Source organism: Falco cherrug, chromosome 2 (genome assembly GCF_023634085.1).
Source record: "Falco cherrug isolate bFalChe1 chromosome 2, bFalChe1.pri, whole genome shotgun sequence".
NCBI lineage: Eukaryota > Metazoa > Chordata > Aves > Falconiformes > Falconidae > Falco > Falco cherrug.
The window spans coordinates 69953197-69972328 of record NC_073698.1 but is presented as its reverse complement, the minus strand read 5'-3'; positions in this window follow the sequence as shown (position 1 = coordinate 69972328).

Below are 19132 nucleotides of genomic sequence, written 5' to 3'. Positions count from 1 at the left end.
CAGGTCCCTGATACATGCATGCAGGTTAAAATCTTCCTAAGAGGATAAATGCAGTGAACTTAAGTCACTAACACTACTTGTTGTTTGCTTAAGCTATTAGGAAAGATGAGATACCAAGCTGTAAGAAAGGAACACAAGTTATGCGGTATTACATTTGAAAAGACAGAAAATGTTTAGCACAGACTATTAATAAACACCATCATGCTCATTTAACTGTTGCTACAGTTCATTCACTCTTTCTCCTAAATATAAATCTGTAGTTATCCACAAATTATTTAGAAATTATATAGATTATCACCTAAGTATTAAACTACAAGTGCCCATTTTTTCTCTCCTGGGGCCTTAGGCAGCACCAGCAAGCATAACTGGTGCCTTCACGGTGATTTCAAGAGACAGAAGACCAGTGAGTAGCCCTGCTGGTAACGATGCCAGTGTGGTGGGTTCGGCCAGAGCAAGGACCGGCGGGCTCTCCAGGAGCAACCTGCCAGCAATTCCAGCCCCTGGCAGCAGCACCAAAATAGTAACTCCCATTCCCCAGCAGAGCAGGGTTTACGAAGAGGTGGTTTTGTTCAAAGCCAAGGAAGCTCGCTTACAGCTCTCCCTTTTCCTACTTTCAGTTTTTCACAAAGAACTTGTGGTTTTGCACTGGAAATAGCCTTACAGCTAACCAGTCCCTATACAAAGAAACTTTACATGGGTTTCCTAGAAAATACCATCTTTTTGAAATCTCATTTCGTGAGGATGTCACTTCAAAGTTACAACTTGACCAGTCTGTTAGATGAGACACTGTGTCACACAGAATTTAACCTCCCTGTTTTCTAGCTGTACGTAATATCAGTTTTTCTTCATTTCTATTGATTTACTTTATTACTCCTATTGTTAATAAAGTTACAACCAGACTTTAAGGTATCTCTGAACATATGCTGTGCATAATTGCCGGAACTATTTTTATCCATGCTTTGTTGTTTCCTAGTCATAAATATGATGCAAATAGATTGATTTGTTATATGAGGTGAAAACCCTTGCAATTAAATAGTTGCTTTCTCTAATAAGGGTGTTGTAGAGTTGAGAATGATGTTATTGCTAATATATGGATGACAAGATGTTCCCACAGCCAGTATTTTTACTGTGTCTTTTTTTTTTTCTTGATGGCCCATATTTCTCTTCCACTAATTTTAAGAAACCTGGTATTTTCCTCGAAATAGTCACAAGAATAGGAAATAGTGCATGCAACGCACACCCTCTTCCGAATCCTCCTCCAATAACTTAGTAAGGTTTCTGTCTCAACTTCTGATTAAAAACATCCCCAGAGGAGCACAAATATACAAGTCTGAGTGTTAGGAGGAAAGCCTAAAGAGCTGTTCTTCTCTTGCATTGCACTGTTGGGCGTGGGTGCGCAAACAGTCCTCGGGGAGAGAGATAAAAGCACATTCACTGTCCTACTGGTGTATCAAAATTTCATTTATCAGACAAAAACAAAGCAGAAGTTTGAAAAAACAATTATTCTTTAAAAAAAAAAAAAAAAAAGGCGATCGGGTACGGCAAATCAGAGATGATGGGCCAGATCCTTGTCTGATAGAAACCGGCAAAGCCTCTGGACTCAGTGGAGATTTAAACCAAATGAGGAGGATGTGGTACATTACATGCAGCAAATGAGCACTCACATGGCATGACAGACATATTTTTTAAATATTATTATTCAGCTGGTGTTTATAAAGTATTATGACCATGAAAATCTTGCTCCTCTTATGATTTATTATGTTTAGCACATACAATTTATTCAGTGCTGTAAGAAAAAAAACACCTCGAACTTAATAAAAGTAATTCCTGACCCAAAGGGCTTCCAGCCTGAAAAACAGGCATCAGGAAGAGAGAACATGCTGTGAAAATGGGAGAAGGGAACAATCTATAGTTATTACTTGTGTTATTGTTTGCTCACAACTTATAATCATCACAGAAAGAGCAAATTTTTAGGTAGGATCTCAATGAGGGGAAGGTGGTAACTGTGAGTTGATACTGGGAGGAAGGCAGAATGGGAAACACCACAAAGGTAGAAAGGAGACAAATAGGATTTCAGGCATTACTGGTGGGTAGCAAGAGGCCAAGAGGTAAAAGGAAAGAAATAAGGATGACGTCCAAGACACAGGCTGGAGCAGAGTTGTAAAGGAGAGGGGATATATAAGAAGGCTTAAGAGAACTTAATTTTTTGTGAGAGGGCGGCATCATTGCTGTGTATTGTCTGTGAAAAGAGTAAGCTGGTCCAGCCTCTTACCCTACTGAGAGAATGGCTGGAGTGACCCCTCTCTCCCCAGAGTAGCTGCTTACTGTTACCTGAAAATAAACATCTTGATATTCTACTTTGCATTAGCTTCTAAAATTGTCTCCAATAAACACTGCACAACACAAGAAAAAATCTTGACTTACAAAAATATAACATGTAGTGACTAAAAGCTAGACAACCTGGGATCAAGAAGTTACAAAAGGTTCATTTATAAGACTGCTGGATGTCTGGCCACTTTTTGTTAATAGCAACTTCCAAACAAAACTCTCATTGACATTAAATGGAGCAGGAACAGACCCAAAGATAGCAAATGAACTAATAATTCAATACACGGTCTGTAAAACACACTGGGCCACCTTACACTGTGGCATTTGATATTGATCTCAACTTGGAAGCTATACAGCTTTATATTTTTTACATGACTATCCAGCCCCTACAAAACTGATGCTAACTCAAAATATCCAGAAGTATCAGATATGTACCAAATAAACCGATTACATACTTGGCTTCTTTTACCTAAACAAACACTGGTTTGTTTGTGGCTAACAAACATCTTAGACTCAAAATTATTTTCTTGTTTGGTACAACACAGTAAGTGCTTTAATATATCTGCTAATTGTTTTTAATGAATGGGGAAAACCACAGCCTACGCACATGTCTTACATAAGCAGGAGAGGAGAGCCTTTACCAGGGCTATCACTGTGCCTAAACCTAAGCACAGACTTAAGGACCTGGCTGAATTTTGATCTAGATTTGTTAAATAAGGCAAATGACAACATGAATACCTGTAATGCGGAACTAGCCACAGCACTCCAAGTCAGTCCTTTGGTCTGCTCTTTTCCTGCTTTCTGTCATGTATAGTATGTTTTCTGATGTACAGGAGGCATGTAAAACACCTCTAACTGAGATTTTCCACCTCTTTTTGTCTGGTCTAAGCAAATACAGAGCTATAAGGCACTGGAGAATCCACATCCTTGAGTCTGGACAAGTAAACCTCTACATATTGCATACAAATAAATGCATGGAGAAAGACAAACAGGAGATGGGGCTGTGGTCCAAAGTCATTAGTGCCATGTATGCGGGATAGCCGTGTTAGCGGTAAGGACACCTTGAGTTAAGTTGGGCTGATCATCCCAAAATGCTCCAGAAAAAGCTTACCAAATGGGCGCGTGTTTTGTTTATGCCACAGATTGGTATGTTTTCTTAAAATTTCTGTTTGAGTTTGTACTCAGCTTTCACTATTCGAATTATAGTAGTTTTCTGGGAAGCAGAAGTGTTATTGGCATCAATACAACCTGGAAAAACTACTGTTTAGTACAAAACAGCTTACAATATTTTCCCATGGCAGTTTACTACTTAAATACCATCTTATAGCCATGACACTATATATTATTACATTTTTAACACTACAGCAAAGTAAAAGACATAGCACGTATTAAATGGAAGGCAAATTCATTAATAGTATAAAAGTAACAATCTATAATAATTGATTAGCATGCTGCTGTTCATCTGGAAACCCCTTTTGATTTTCCAAGAACATACCAAATAGAAAAAAAGGCACTTTACAACAGCACATTAATATTTAATTGCTGCACTTTTAAGCAAAATGTTCACCAAATACTGCCAAAAGTGGATTTTCAGTCATAAATTAAATGCGCAAATTGTCATTATGACTACATTCAAAAGAATAAAGGACAACATTCATTCTTACTGCAGAGAAAATTAAGTCTCTTTAAGTGTTACTCTTTGCCATGAAGTACTTCCCCTCTATGTGACATATTTTATTTCCCTTTTTGGCGACAACTGCACTCCTTTGAAAGCATCCTGACAAGCCTTCAGAGCTTCAAATTAACATACCAGCTTTGTTTTGGTTGGTTTAGTACAGCATCCAAATCAGGTTTCATGAGAATGTCTGTCACCTGCCCACTGGTGAGCGGGCAGGATGGCGGGCGGGCAGGGTGGGACACGCACCCTGCGGGCAATGGGACACCGACCCAGGGCCTCTGCCACAGCCACTGCAGCACCACGTCACCGCTGTGTGCGGGACAGACTGGGAAGCTTTCACTACGCGAATAGCAAGTTTTTATTTAAAACTGCTCATACCACGTTTCAAAATTACTATTCTCGACCATTTGCCAAAACAGCTGCTTCAGGATAAACTTCCAGCCCATCATCTCAGATACTCCCAGCCAAAGCCCATCAGCAAAACCTAGTACCCTGAAAGGATGCAAACAGGCAACAGCAAACACCTGCAAAGCCCCTGCTCCCGTGATGATCTCCACTTAAAGTAACTGTCATCCCCTTGCTAGGCACTGTTCTGGACATTTCTGGGTTCAACCCCTACACGGGGGTGAGAGTTTAGCATCCAGTGCAGGCCTGCCACTATGCAATGGCTTTTAATGTGTTACTTGCAGCCCTTCTGTTGAACCTTACTTCTAAACTGTAACAACTATAGAGGAAAACAAACAACAAGATCTATGAAACCACAAAAATGCAAATACAGACATTTTTAAGCAGGTAATTTAGCTGGGAAATTGCTGATGTCTTTTTGGACCTGCACAGGAGGTACAGGTAATTTGAAAGCAGCTCCACAACAGTCAAAAAGCATGCTAAAAAGGTTATGAAAAGGAGCAATTGCCAGACACAGCCTAAAGTCTCAGTTTTCCAGAGTTACATTGTTAGCTTTTTAAATTCAGTATCAACTCCAATAGCCAGCTTGCAGAACAGACTACCCAACAGCACGCTTTTGCTGCAAGAAGAAATTCCCCTCAAAGTTTGTCTTCATTCAGGTAGAAAGGGAAAAGCTTTCCAATGTGTGGAAGTATGGTTTCTCTCGCTCTTGTTTAAGATTAGAAACATGAAATTTAATTGTAAAGCCATGCATACAGACTGAAAACTTAAAATCAGGCCAGAGATAAATATTATGGTTTGGGTATAAACTGAATATTGGTATTTATAATGGAAACAAGGACATAACCGTAACTTGTGTCACAGGCAGAAACACTGTAATTAAAAACTTTTATGGGGTAGTAACTAATTTTGTATTATACGTGCTCTTTAAAGTTCCCATAGCAATATACAAGTTTTATTAGGCTGGATGTTATCAATGTATGCACTTCTAAGCACCCACACATGCAGTGCAAGCTGTTCTAAGCATCCCGAGGTCTTTTGGTAAGAAGCGGCTCAACTAATGGGACTCACCAGCCCGGCTGGTTTTGTTACACCTGTCATCACAGAGAGGGGCCGGCGCTGAGAACGCGCACCCTACTGACAGAAGCTATACATATATATATAAACACACCACCTAACACGTTAAAAAAAAAATGCACACCTTAAACCGATTTCAGGCAAAAGTAATCTCAGCTCCCCAAACTACCGCCCCAGCCGCCCGGACAGGAGCGCCGCCGCCGCCCGGCTGAGCGGACCCCAGCCCCGACGGGGAGAGCCCCCCGCCCGGGAGGGCGGCGCCGCCTGCCCGCGGCTGGGGCGGCGGGGTCCCGCGGCACCCCACCCGCCTCCCACCGCGGGGCTCCGCCGGGATCGGTCCCACCGCGGGCTGCCATCGCGTCGCGCCGGGGGTCCCGCCGCTGCCCGGGGGCTCCGGAGGTAACTGCGACGGAGCGCGTCCCCCCGCGGACCTCAGGCGGCCCCGGCGGGGACCCGCCGCCCCGAGGCCGAGCCGGGCCGGCGGCGGGGAGCGGCGGCTGCCCGGGGGCGGTGTGCCTCCGGTGCCTCCCGCAGCAAAAACTCCAGGACTTGGCAGAGGCAGCGGCTCGGGGCGGGTGGGGGGGAGGCAGCGCTTCCCACCTCCAGCCGCTAATGACATTTCTAGAAATTGTTTCCCCTCCTCCCTGGCAGCCCCGCACCCGCCGCCGGGGCGGGCAGAGACAGGGGTGCGCAGGGGGAGGTCAAGGGCATGCGGTGGGAGGAGGGGGGAAGGGGCAGGAGCAGCGGAGAGAGGCGTCGGGGGGGTTGGAGGGGGCAATACAGGTGCCCAGGAGGGAGTTGCGGGGCGGGGGGGGTGTGTGTGTGAAGGGGCGTGCAGAAGGATGAGCTACGGGAGTCCAAGCCGGGGTGCCAGTGGCGGGTGAGCACAGGATATTGGGGGGGGGGGGGGGGGGGGGGAAGGGGGGCAAGTGCAGGAGACACACACACCCACCAAACACCTCATTCACCTCCCGGACCCACCCTGGCATCCAGGGGAGGGGGACACCCTTCCCTTTGCCCCTCCCAGGCCAGCAATTCTGCAAGAGCAAGTGGCAGGGGAGACACCTCCCGGGGTAGTGCACCCTCTCTTGCTAAGGCACCCGCCGCCCCAGTTACTGCACCCCCAAGCCACTGCATCCCCCTTACTGCACCACCACTGTTACTGCCCCCCAGTTTATCGCGCCCCTCTAGCTAAGTGCACACCCACCCCAAATTATTGCACCCCCCCAATTACTGCACATCCCCTAGTTATTGCACCCCTTCGGTTATTGCACATCCCCCGTTATCGCACCCCCCGCAGAACCTGCACACACGCACACGCACCCCCGGGGGGGGTCAGGCACCACTCACCACAGAGAGTCCAGGTCCCACTCCTGAAGGAGAGCTAAGTCGAAGCTGTCCATGGTGAGCGATGTCAGCACCGCCGCGCTGCAACCACACGGCGTCCGGGGCGCATCTTAACTGCACCGCGGGCAGGGCGAAGGCGCGGAGCACCCCGGCGCCGCCGCCGGCCCCTCTCCGCACACGCGCGGGCGGGCACGGACACCCCCTACCTCCCCCCGCTTCCTCCCGCTTCCCCCTAAAAAAAAGCGACCCCCCCAAAACCCCCGGCCACCGCTCGTTTGCAAGCGGAGCGGCTCGGCGCGGCACGGCTGGGCTCGGCTGGGCTCGGCTCGGCCGCCGCGCTCCGCTCCCGCCCCGCTCCCCCGCGCCTCCTCCCTCCCCCCGCGCGCCGGGAGCGCGGCCGAGGCGGCGCCCGCCCCGCGCACGCTGCGCCCGCGCCCGCGCAGCGCCCGCGCAGCGCCCGCCCGGCGCGGGGGGGCGGGCCCAGCCGCCGCACGGAGGGGGGGGGGCCGGGGGGGGAGTTGCTGGGAACTTGCACCCGGAGCGGTTTGCCCGGCCGAAGTTGGGTTCGGGGTTGTTCCCCCCTCCCCCCTCCCCCTCCTCCTCCTCCTCCCCCCCCACGCGTGCTCGCTGCGCCGTGGCCCCGTGGGGCGCGGGCTGGCCGGGTGTGGGCCAGGGCACACCGGCGGGGCAGCGCCTCGCGCGTCCGGAGCACCGGGGAACCGCCGGGGGGAACGGGGTGAGGCGTGTTGCGGGACAGGCCGTGGCCGCGGCGCCGGCAACCGCAGCCCGGGGCGCCAGCACGGGCCCGCCCTGCCCGCGGGGCCCGGGGGCTGGGGGCGGGTGGGCGCGGGTCTGCACCTACTCCTGCCATGTGTCATCTGAGCTGCACCTGTGCCAATCACCGCTCCTACCGGCTCCGTCCACGCACGGGTCCGTCCAGGTCTGCACCACGAACAGAGCGTCCCTGGGTGGCGCGGAGCCTTTAAAAAACGAGCGACCTCCGGTTTAAAAATAACCGTGCCCATCGGCGGCGCTTGCCACCCAGGGAGAGCCAGAGGCTTCGCACCGTCCAGCCCGCGGAGCACCGGCCGCGGTATCTGGCTGGCCGGGGGAGACAGGCTGTCCCGGTCTGTAGTTGCTGAATCACATTAAGAGAGGTTAAAACACATGAAATACTTTCCAGCATATTGGGCTTTTTAGCTCGGCGGTGAGTAGATGCCCGAGAAGTGCCGTGTCATTGCAAACAGGGAGAAGACATGTGCAAAATGCACGCTGAAAAGAGGGGGCTATTCACGTGGCGGTGCCAATGTGACTCTCCCCAGGGCGATGCCACCCTGGGAGAGCCCTGCCCTGGGAGACGCACCCGGCCCAGCTCACCGCTGACTGGTGGCACCCCGACATGCGTGTAGCCCTGGCACCCAGAGCGGTGCGCGGGCTCCGGCATTTACGAAGGCTTCTTGGCGGATTTTGTGACTGTACGTCACTCGCTCCCGAGTAGCTCGATTTAATTTAGAGCTGGGAACCCTGCGCAAGCTGCAGCCACAGCTTTGGCTGCAGCGTAGGCACACGTCAAGGGAAAGGGTTGAAACCCCCTGCGTTTGGACACAGCTTTCGGCAAGTCATCTGAAAATCCCGAGCCACTCCAGAGCTGCTTCTGTTCCCTTGCAGAGCCAAGGTGGTGCTGCCTCCTACTGCCAGAAGTCTCCCGACCCTGTGGATGTGGCACGTCTTCAGCCTGGGGGCACCCACGGGAGCCGGCTCCTGCCCGGGCTGTCTCCTCACCTTTCCCAGCCGGATGGAGAAGGATGTGTCCTGGGTCGGGAAGGCTTGCGGCACCCCTGTCTAACCAGAGCAAATGAAGATGAAAACGAAAAAAGACCCAGGCCAGTTCAGATGCCAGGCTTGGTCCAGTATTAGTGGGCACATAAAACCACCTGCAAATAGCCTTTTCAGTCAGCTGAGGTGACGCTTAGCATGGCTGAAGGTTGAGCCTGCAAAGCAGGTGACATTCTCAATAAATACATTACTTATGTGTGAAGGAGTGAAGGGCAGCACGTTTACACTAACCTTTTTAAGCCACAGCCCATGCTGCCTCACTCTTCTTATTTTAAGGGAGAAATTGCAACCCACATTGCAGCATGGCCCTAATTCTTTCCCTGAGTCCCAGCTTACACAGTGATTTGCAGAAGTGCTTAAATCACCCTTGAAATGGTATGTACCGCAGGGGAGGCTCAGGCTGTCTTTATGGACTAAATCACAAGAGGCAGACCCCGTTCACATCAGTGCTGGAGCTGACCGTAGGTCATCCTGTAAAGTGCAAGGTGGACCGCAATGCTCACAAGCGGCAGGTCACAAATGCATGCAAACTTGGAAGTGAAATTCCATAGGCTAAACTCATCGTCCAAACTGAGATCAATAGAAAAAGTAAACAAGCAACATGAACAGCACTGAGTGAATTAAATTTCAAACAGTCATACGTAATGATAGCAACATAGGCAGTATGTTTTATGTTTTAACACACAAGATATTTTTTTTTTTACATTTCTTGCACATATATTATTATTGTGGTGTTCTTTTCTTTCCCATCATGGCCATGATTCTCTTCTCATGCAGAGCAGAGAACATCAAGACTAATTGCATTGAAATTAATGTCAATTGAAAATCTCAACTGCTTTGGTTAGCTGCCAAGTGCTGGAAGTTTTCCCTTTTTTCCTCTGACCTTGATGGCATTTTTGAAAATCCTTGTATGCGAGACCTCACACACAGGTTAACCTTCCACCCCTGATTTTGCTTCATCTGTGATGTGCCTGGCTGGGCAGGCTTGGTGCCTTTGCTGTGCTGCTCTGCTAACTCCTTGGCATAGCATGGTGCTCTGTCCCTGTGGCCAGAGCATCCTCTGTGCTCCACAGTCTCACTTGCTCAAACCCTTTCTGTCTGCCAGCCGCTGAACAGTAACCTCACCTGCTGCTTTCTTACTTAAAAATGACCCATCTACCACCAAGCATGGTCTGATCATAACCGTAACATACAGTAAATTAAGGCAGACTGTTTAAGAGTTCAGGTTCATGCCTGAAGGAACTTCTTCCATGCTGCCTGTTGCAACCCACAGCTTCCCTGCAGCCACCAGTTCTTTCCTGTCATCCCTTGCTGTGTGACTTGTCAACATATTTTCAGCTCCTGTAGGGAGTGAAGCCTGCCTCTAGGAAAGCATGGTGTTATATAAATAAAAATATGCCGTGTGCTATCTAATCCTGCTCATTGTACATATATTTTTAATGATTCACGTAGGCATTACTTGCCCTCTCATTGTGCTCTTTCCTCTGTTAACAACTTTTCATTAAGAATAAGCAAGCAACTGTGCCCAGTCAAGCAGACTTTCTAAGAAGAGCTGAAGGCCTAGGAAAAATATTTAATTCAAATCTATTACATAAAGAATGCATGCAACAAGAAAGCTGAACATAATCTTAAAAGTTGACATTTCCCACTTCTCAGACTCTCTGTCTTGAGTGTGGCATAGCAACTGCCTGAGGAAGAGTAAAGATAATTTTAATGCAACATAAAATAAGGGGGAGGTGAGAAATACTACATTCTTAGTCAACATCCTCTACGCAAAATATTGCCATAGTATCTCTTTGGTATAACCTACCTTTAAAACATGTACCCAGGGATAAATTAATTCCCAGTGAATTCATGAAAACTTAGCTGAATGCTTTCAAAGAACAGGAGAGGAGTTCTGGAGGTGACCGGTATAGGAAATTCCTTAGCATCGGTACAGTGTGTCTCAAGAATGTGCTTTTCTACATCTTACCCCACTTCTGACACACCACTGCAGAGGTGGTGGGACACAGTCAGACACTGGTTCATTGCCTGTGGATTTCAGCAGCAGCTGGGGGCAGCCACGCATCCGTGTAAACGCAGTGTGGTCCAGGATTAGACCATGCATGCTGCACCTTGTGATTCTGGGGACAAAACAGAGGCTGTTACATCTCACCACTTCTCTCCACTAAAGCCACACCTACTCTTGTCCAAACAGCCTGATCCATCAGCAATTCCTTCAGAGGGCAGATTGCTACATTGCTCAAGAGGAGGGCTACCAAGCACGGTTATATGTTTTTTGGTGTGCCATGTACTTCTGGCACTCATTGCAAGGCAGTCCTCCAAGGGCAGCTCCAGCAAGTGCTCTGAGCCCTTCTGTAGGCTGGGACAGGACATATCTGGTTCCTCAGTGAGTATTTACATAAAGCTCAGACAAAAATCTCTTCCAAAGCATGAAAAAGCCAAGAAGCATTTTTTAGTCTTGCTTCAGCAACTCACCACCATACTGAGAAGTACCTACTTCAGCTGGGCACTGGCTCCACAAGGGCAAGGGATCCTAAATTAGACTTGGTGTTGCAGAACGAGTCCCTCAGTTCATTAAAATGTGCTTTGTTTGTCCAGGGGTTTCTAAAGTAGTCTCTTGAATATACTTTATAATAGGTTTGCTATTTAAATTTAAATACAATGTCCCACTATAATTAGATACTTATAGGCTTAAGTGTAAAGAGTTTTAAATGTAGGTTTTTTTCATAACCTTATAGTTTACAGCAAGGCAAACCCACTGGATTATCTAGTCTGGCCACCTGTATATCACAGCCTATCCAGTTTCAGTGTTTTTCCCTGTATTGAGCTCAGTAACCTGCAGTCTGAGCATTTGCACAGCCCATTTTAACACTCTTAGCATAATAAAATGTACATTTGTGAATAAGTTTACTCTCTAAATAGCTTTACATTCCCCCTGTATCTATACGTCTTCAATCTGATAATATTTCACCAAGTCAGTGCTGAATTCCAGCACAATGGCTGGTGTTGCTCCAGCAGAGAGCGAAATGAGCTCTGAATTGGGTTTCCCCATTCATTTAAACTTGCAATCTGCTTTGAAATTCCTTAGGATGAAAGTTGTGTTTATGTCTTGATTGCTAACGTATGCCTAACCTTAACTCTGACTCAGCACGTGTAAGTGCTTCTCAGTTCTATGCTCTTATACACCCCTTTATTGCATTATTATATGCTATATTCGTTAGGCAGTTCTCTTCTAGTCACTACAGAAGATGCCAAAAATATTGTGAATGATTTCTCTCCTGCAAATATCATCAGGGTCTATTTATACACTGTAGCTTCTGAGATTTGATAAGACCAGAGCATAATATGGCATGGATACACATGCTGTCAAAGTTAAGTTAACACAACATATTTCATCGCTCTCCCACTTAACATGTGTAATACACAAATGGTTGCAAACTATCGCTCTTTTAAAGAAGCAAAATATATGGATTTAATTTTTAATGATTTAACTTGGTAATTAATCCAAATTATTAGTTAACAATAGCTAAAACAGAGAACTATAATGGATTCTCTGGATAATGAAAATATTTATTATTTTAATAAGTTGCATGGCTGGAAGTCTAAGTCAAGTCTTAGTCTACTGGCCACATATTGCTCTTGATTCACACATAGGACCCCCACAGAGGTAGGTGGATGGCTGTGTCCCCAAACGAAGAAATATAAATTGCTGCTTCCGAGTATTGATGACAACATCTATCATGTCAGCTGCAGAATTGATCCATCTTAAATTATGAGCCAGGGCTGAAGGAATTATGCCAATTAAAGAGACACGGATATTTTTTTTCCCCTCTTGTTTTTCTCTTTCCTATAATTTTTTCACCACACAAAAGGCTTTGAGACTATTTATATTATGAAAGTCCTTTTGTTGCCTGAGACCCGAAGAAAGATCTAAAAAGAAAAAGTAATTGCTGAACAGAAGTGCTACAAGGGCCGTTTCAGGCTCAGGGGAGGGGAAGGTCAAGTTTTTAACCTGGAAACAAAAGGACTCAACCCAATGCTATGAGTTGGCTTTCCCTGGGGTCTGTGTCAAACAAAGCCCTTTTGCTGGATGGTGGCTTTCTCAGTGTTGGGGAGGGCACGACCTGCTGGTGATGAGCACCGCAGGTACACACCATCCACCGAAGCAGAGCCCAGCGAGGGGTCTGCAGGTTGGGGTCAGGCACAGGGGGCGTGGGGGGCAGCAAAGAGGGTGTCCCCAGTGACAGCTCCCCATTGCCCATGCCTGCCAGTCACACTTCAGCAGATGTCAGGGGCCATCTCACAAAGTGGCCAAGGGAGCACCGGACAGAGACCCGAGCTGGTCACCTCTGCCAGTGGCACACAATACCCCTTGGACCTGAAAGAGAAAGGTTTTTAACCTCTCCTTCATCCTTCCTCCAAAGATTTCTGAATTTGTGAGTAGTGTCAGACTCGGTTAAGTGATTACTACATCTTTGTTTTTATTTTATGTTCCTGCCTTGTAAACGGCTTTAATAAATGCCATAATTAGAACTCTCAGTGACTGCGCCGGTTTTAAGGTTGCATCCTTTCAGAGCATCTCGGAGCAACGGCTCCCTGAAGAAAACCTCCGCATGACCGAGGTTGCTGCCTGGCTGCCTTCGACAAGCAGGCAGAGGCAAGCTGGAGACAAAGGCAGTGGTGCACAGCTCAGTCCCTGCCTACCTCCACGCCATGCAGGCAGGGGTTGTGCTCTGCATGGTCCCCGTCTCAAGCTGCTGCCTGCACTGCACGGGCAAGCCCTGAGGAAAGCCAGCACTGAGACATCTGGGAAAGATTACGATTATATGTATATATATATGCATGTATATATGTATGTATGTATGTTTTGGGATAATTACATTAACAAACTAAAACAAGGAGGAGAGGCAAACCATCCTTGCTGAACACCCACAGGGGCTTGTGTGTTCTTTCCATGGGTCTCCCTCCAGCACTGCTGTGAGCTGGGATTAGATACCAGCAGCCAGGACCTGCCGTGGGGCATGGAGACGGGGGTACAGCCAACGTGACATCCCTGTGCTGGCCCATTGGTGCCTGTTGCGGTCCCCAGGTTGTTTCTACTGGGGACTGAAACAGGCTGTTCCCCACTTGCTCTCCCAGACAGGTCACCCAAACTGGGTATGGAGGTTGCTACCACAGCTTGGCTTGAACACAAGCCCCTGGCACCTACTCTTCTCCAAACCCAAACAGAGGTGCTCAGTTTGTGATGCAGGTTCTTTACCCCCACTCCTTTCCCTGCATGGCAAGGGTTCATTAGAGTCAAGGAAATAGTCCAGCAGCAGCAGCTGGCAGGTGTGGATCTACTACTAGAAAGGGGCATCTAATGGTGAGGAACAAGAGGTGATGATGGTAATGATCTGCCTGGGTGGCAAGTTGACTATTCAGAAATAGCAAGCACTTAAAAAAAAACCTGAACAGTTTAGGGTGGGATCCTTTCATCAATTGGCAATGCCTCAGGAGGTGACAAAGTCCTTGCCATGGGTGCAGGTCAGCCTATCACTGCCGTGTTGAAATGCTTCCTTTGCCCTCCTCTAGCAGCTGCAGGCGCTGGTCAGTCCCTGGGCTTGCAGGATCGCTGTTTGGGTCCAGGGTGGCCCATCTGACCTTCTCTTGCTGCTTTGATACTTGATGAACTGCGTGCTCAGCAAAGCCCCAGCAAACAACTCTCAGCTGAAGTCCTCGTTTCTGGGCTACCAGGAGCGTCATTCAGGGGAATGTTTTGTTTCATGAGGGAAAAAGAGGGCCTTCTGGAAAGGCAGTAAGGTGTTTAAACCAATTTTTCTGAATGTCTTAGTGGGGTTTTTTATGTACAGAAGATTGTGTATCCAAGTTAAAGGGCATGGACCTTAGAGAAATTCAAAGGATCTTTTGAAAAGAGGTTGAATATATTTAAAATTTATGAGTGTGCACCCATGCAAATTGGAAAAGGAAATTAAACTATATCTGCAGAAAAGGAAAAATAAATCTACTTACATATGATGTAATTTAGAAAGTCAACTGTACCTCTGAATGATGTCTGGACCAAAGGATAAGGTAATGCTGAGGAAAGCTTAATATCTGGGCTTAAAAAGCCACATGGGGCCATAGGGAAAAAGGGTTTGCAATATACATGTATACTCATTATGAAGAGTTTCCAAGAGAATGAAAACTATATCTAGCTGGCTTTTGGCTAAGAGAGAAAGACACACAGAGAGAGCAAGTACAGTTTCTTCAAGCTCACCAGTGTTTTCTGTACAACTAGATCTGCCCTCCACATAACTAATCTGAAAACCTATACACGGATACTTTTCCTTGAGTCTGGTTAGAAGTTGTGGATCTCCATTTCCTATGCTGTGCAAAATAAATTTCTAATCAAAATAACTGGTCTGAGATTAAGGGGAAAAAACGATGGGAGTAAGACGTAAAGCAGAAGGAAACAGTTTGTGTGGGTATTTCAGGGAGACATAAAGCACCATCTGATTTAAAGAAAGCAACATTAGTAATTCAGAATCTTTTCCTTTAAACTAAAGATGGAAGTTTTCTGTGTTTCAAGCCTGCGGTGGCACAGGGCGCTACGATCCGTGTGCCGCGTTAAAAGAGCCAGTGATCTCAGCTCAATTCCTCATGAGGAGGTACTCACCGAGACTGCTGAACAATTGGGTCCCTGGGTAATAATTTTATTGGAGAGGCCAAGAAGGGAACGGCCGCAGAATTAATATTGCTGCACTGTGCTGTTCTGATTCTGAGGGCGAGAGAGGACTTTGCTTTATAATGCTGACACCGCAAATCCCTTAATGAGCACTAAATTCACTTAACAAAATTCTAACTCCCTCAGATTTCTGATATAGCTTAGCACATCGGCTTTACCTTGGAGTTTTCTGTTTTGCTGGTCTATGCCATCAACCTAAGCATCCATAAACCTGCATTCCTTTTTATTCACTCTACCTGTTTATTCCTTAGTATATTTACTCTTTTATTAAGAGCTTCCACTTGGTTAAGACTTGTTCAAGTATAAGCTCAACAGGAAGCATTTTCCTTTATACTGTAATAACTCTATATTGTTGCCTAGAGGGTGACAGAAAGTAACGCAAGATTCATAAAAATATAACTGTCTGAGCCAAGTAGATAGAATTATGGTAAGCATTAACCAAAGCATATTTCTCTGTCCTATAGGGTGAAATCAGAACATCTTAATGTTTTCTTTCTTGGGTCACATAATTCTGCAATAGAACACCAAGAGAAATGCCAGACTGCTTCTGCTCGATCATTACGTTCTGTACCAGCCTTTCGAACAGGTTTGCAAATAAAATTACTTTATTTCATTATGTGTCATTTTACATTTTGCCCATGCATCACCCCACTGAGACCATTTGGTTTAAGACATTTTTTTTAAGCTATAAGCAACTGGAATTTTAAACTCATTTAAACTATAATTCAGGATGCTTCTAGTAGCCCGTTTTCAAGTTTAACCATTAAATGAGTATATCCTTAGAGAGAGAAAAATGTGTGTCTTATCTTTATTCATTTTTGATCCAAGTAATAACAAAACAAATCCAGACCTCCAAAAGGAAATTTTAACCCTATCGGAAATGGCATGATAGTTCCTGAATACAACTTTTTTAGTTTGTTTTCTTTAAGTCGGATGAGGGAAGTGCAGACATTCTAAGTTTCCCTTCTGAGCCAAGGGGGGTGAAATAGCCCATACCTCTCTCACTGTCCTACAGCAAGGAGGTGGCTGAGCCCTCTCCTCCAGAACGCCATGCTCCTCGCTCCCGAAAGAGGGGGTCAGAATTTCAGATCTGAAATCCGGCAACGCCGTATGTTCTGTGTCAGCAGCTAGACCAGCTCCATTAGCATCAGCAATAAGCTTTTTGATAATGTCCTACCATGCTGCAGGAGAGCTACCTGTGTAGAGCAGCTGTCTCCAGCAAAGAGGAAGCAAAATTATAGCAGCAGCAGGATAAATGCCACAGGCAAAGTCATGAAGGTGATACTTGTTAGCAATTGCAGGTTGAAAAAAAAACCTTGCACCTGAGAGACTGAAAGAATAAAGGATGAGATGGTCTATTACATGCATTTGAATATTTATTTAAATTAGCAAGCCTTAAATAAGATGAAACCAAGTATAGTTGTGTTGAGCAGACAGGACGGAGTTGAAAAGTCTAGGCCATTCTTCACGTCTCTAGACATGAGAATTCTGATGTTTTCTTTGTTCTGGTTGCCTGGTAATAATTTAATATTTTTACTTATATATTTACTTTAATTCTTAAAAAGCCAAGAGGTGGAGATATGTTGACAGACTGGAAAAGGAAGCTATTATTAATTAAAATTATTTTAAGTCTAAGATTAAAATAGTGTTCCTGCATATAAATTTGCTTCAATGAGCTGGACCCACTATAATGTTAAATGATTGCATAAATTAGGAAATGTAGCAGTCGCACCAGCTGCAGGCTAGCTGGTGCCACCCTTTTAGGTGGTGCAGTTTCTGTTTTTCCTATATCCTTCCTATGTACACGTGCAGCTTAGATGCCACTAGGTAATTGTCCATTTCTGGTACAAATCAACTTTTTTTTCTCTTAAAAGGTACTAGTTCAAAATCCATGAACATCAGTGGAAATTTCCCAACTAGCTTGAGTGCAAGCTGGACCAGGACCAGAAAGAAACAGAGTGTGGAATCCTGGGAGGCAGGGGTTATCTCTGTTGTTTGCTGGTAGAGCGGGAAGTGAAATCTTGCAAAATACCATGCAGGCTGCTGTTCATTATGTCTAACTAATACATGCATTCACTGTCGGTGAGCCTCTGAACAAATCTAGCTCCATCTGAAAAATCAAGCAAGGAGGCAAAAAAGCTGCTATATGAGACAGCAAGACATTCATGAAGTTTTGGTGGGTTTATATCACTTCTCTGTAACCACAGTCAATGGTGGCAACCTTGTATTCCCAAGTGTTCAAACTAAATTGTAATACTGACCGCCATCGGTCCAGTTTATGAGAGACCATGCTCTTTGATCTGTTCAGTGACCTGGAGTAGGGAGAACTGCGGCAATCTCTGCAACAAGCAGAGCCCCTACAAGGGGTACAACAGCCAAGGAGGGACGTTCCGATTGGGGTCTTTATATGTCCCACTGCAGAAGCAGCAGCCCAAAACACACATTCCTCTCCAGAGCCAGAGTGAAGGGCTGTGCCTGTGCTGAGATGGGGGTCAGCAGAGGGACCTTTACAGCTAATCCTGGGGCCAGGGTGTGCAGATTTACCACAAAGTCTACCATGACTTACATCAGCTGCCCATGATCCCCAAGCGACCACCCACCTCTTCAGAAGAAGTGGTGTATAACTTCTCCATCCTGTCCTCTTCTTGCCTATAATAAAACATTCTCTGCATTAAGGTGAGGTGACTGTTCCTCTTCCCTCTCTCCCATAAATTAACATTGCACTCTGAGGCTAAGCTTGTCCATAGGAGGGGAAATTGTAGGGCAGGAGGGAATGTGAGGAGTAGGATCCTGGATCTTGCTCCTGCACACCCAGAAGATCAGATACAGAAATATGGAGGCAACGTGCAGTCTGCCAGACCCTGTAGAGTCAGGCTGCAGACACCTGAGGCTCACAGGGCTACTGCAGTGTCAGCTTCTTAAAGAGCAAATGGAGAAGGGAAAGCTATCCTTGTTCCTGGTGTGACATCCTTCATGACTATCTTCTTCAGCAGCAGTGATCTGCATTCCCACGTGGTCTGCAGGGCAAGCTATAAAATAAGCTGGAAAAAATCCGAATGAGGTGGCAGAGCAGCAGCAAGCACTGACAAATGTAGCAGAGCTGTCGGCAAGGGCTTCACCTGCTGTTGCAGGATTGCCTTTTTCTCCAGCACCACACGCAGATACCCAGGCAAGATTACAAAAAAAAAAAAAAAACCCAGGCAAAAACATTACATCCTGGCAATGCTGGTGCCTGAAGGAGCTAATACTGAGTAGCGCAGGGACTGACATGGGGCAGCACATGTGAAGCACAACTGCATTCAGCTGAGTTACACCAGAGTATTCCTGCACTTCTTGTGCAGGCAAGAGCTGATGAAGACCTCACAGAAATGCATATAGACATTATGGATACGTAGATCTAGTTTTATACATAGACTTTATATTAGTTTTCTGACCGGAGGGCCAGCCTGTTCTACCCTGGGTCTTTCTGTCCCAGCCACCCACAGAGCAAGCACAGCATGCCATCTCATGGCAAAGGGGTGTAAGATGGAGGTGTGATTCCTCACATTCCTGACCACAAAGTCATGATGCAAGTGAAGATCAAAGACTTTGCTGCTTCCCCCTTCCTTTCTGTGGAGGAGAGCTGGGATGAGGAACTTTATGGGATCTCTAACAGCCTCAGCTGGACTGGCTATCATGTTGTAAGCAGGGACATATATCCCCCAAACTGTTTATTTGCGTGACTGCAGAGA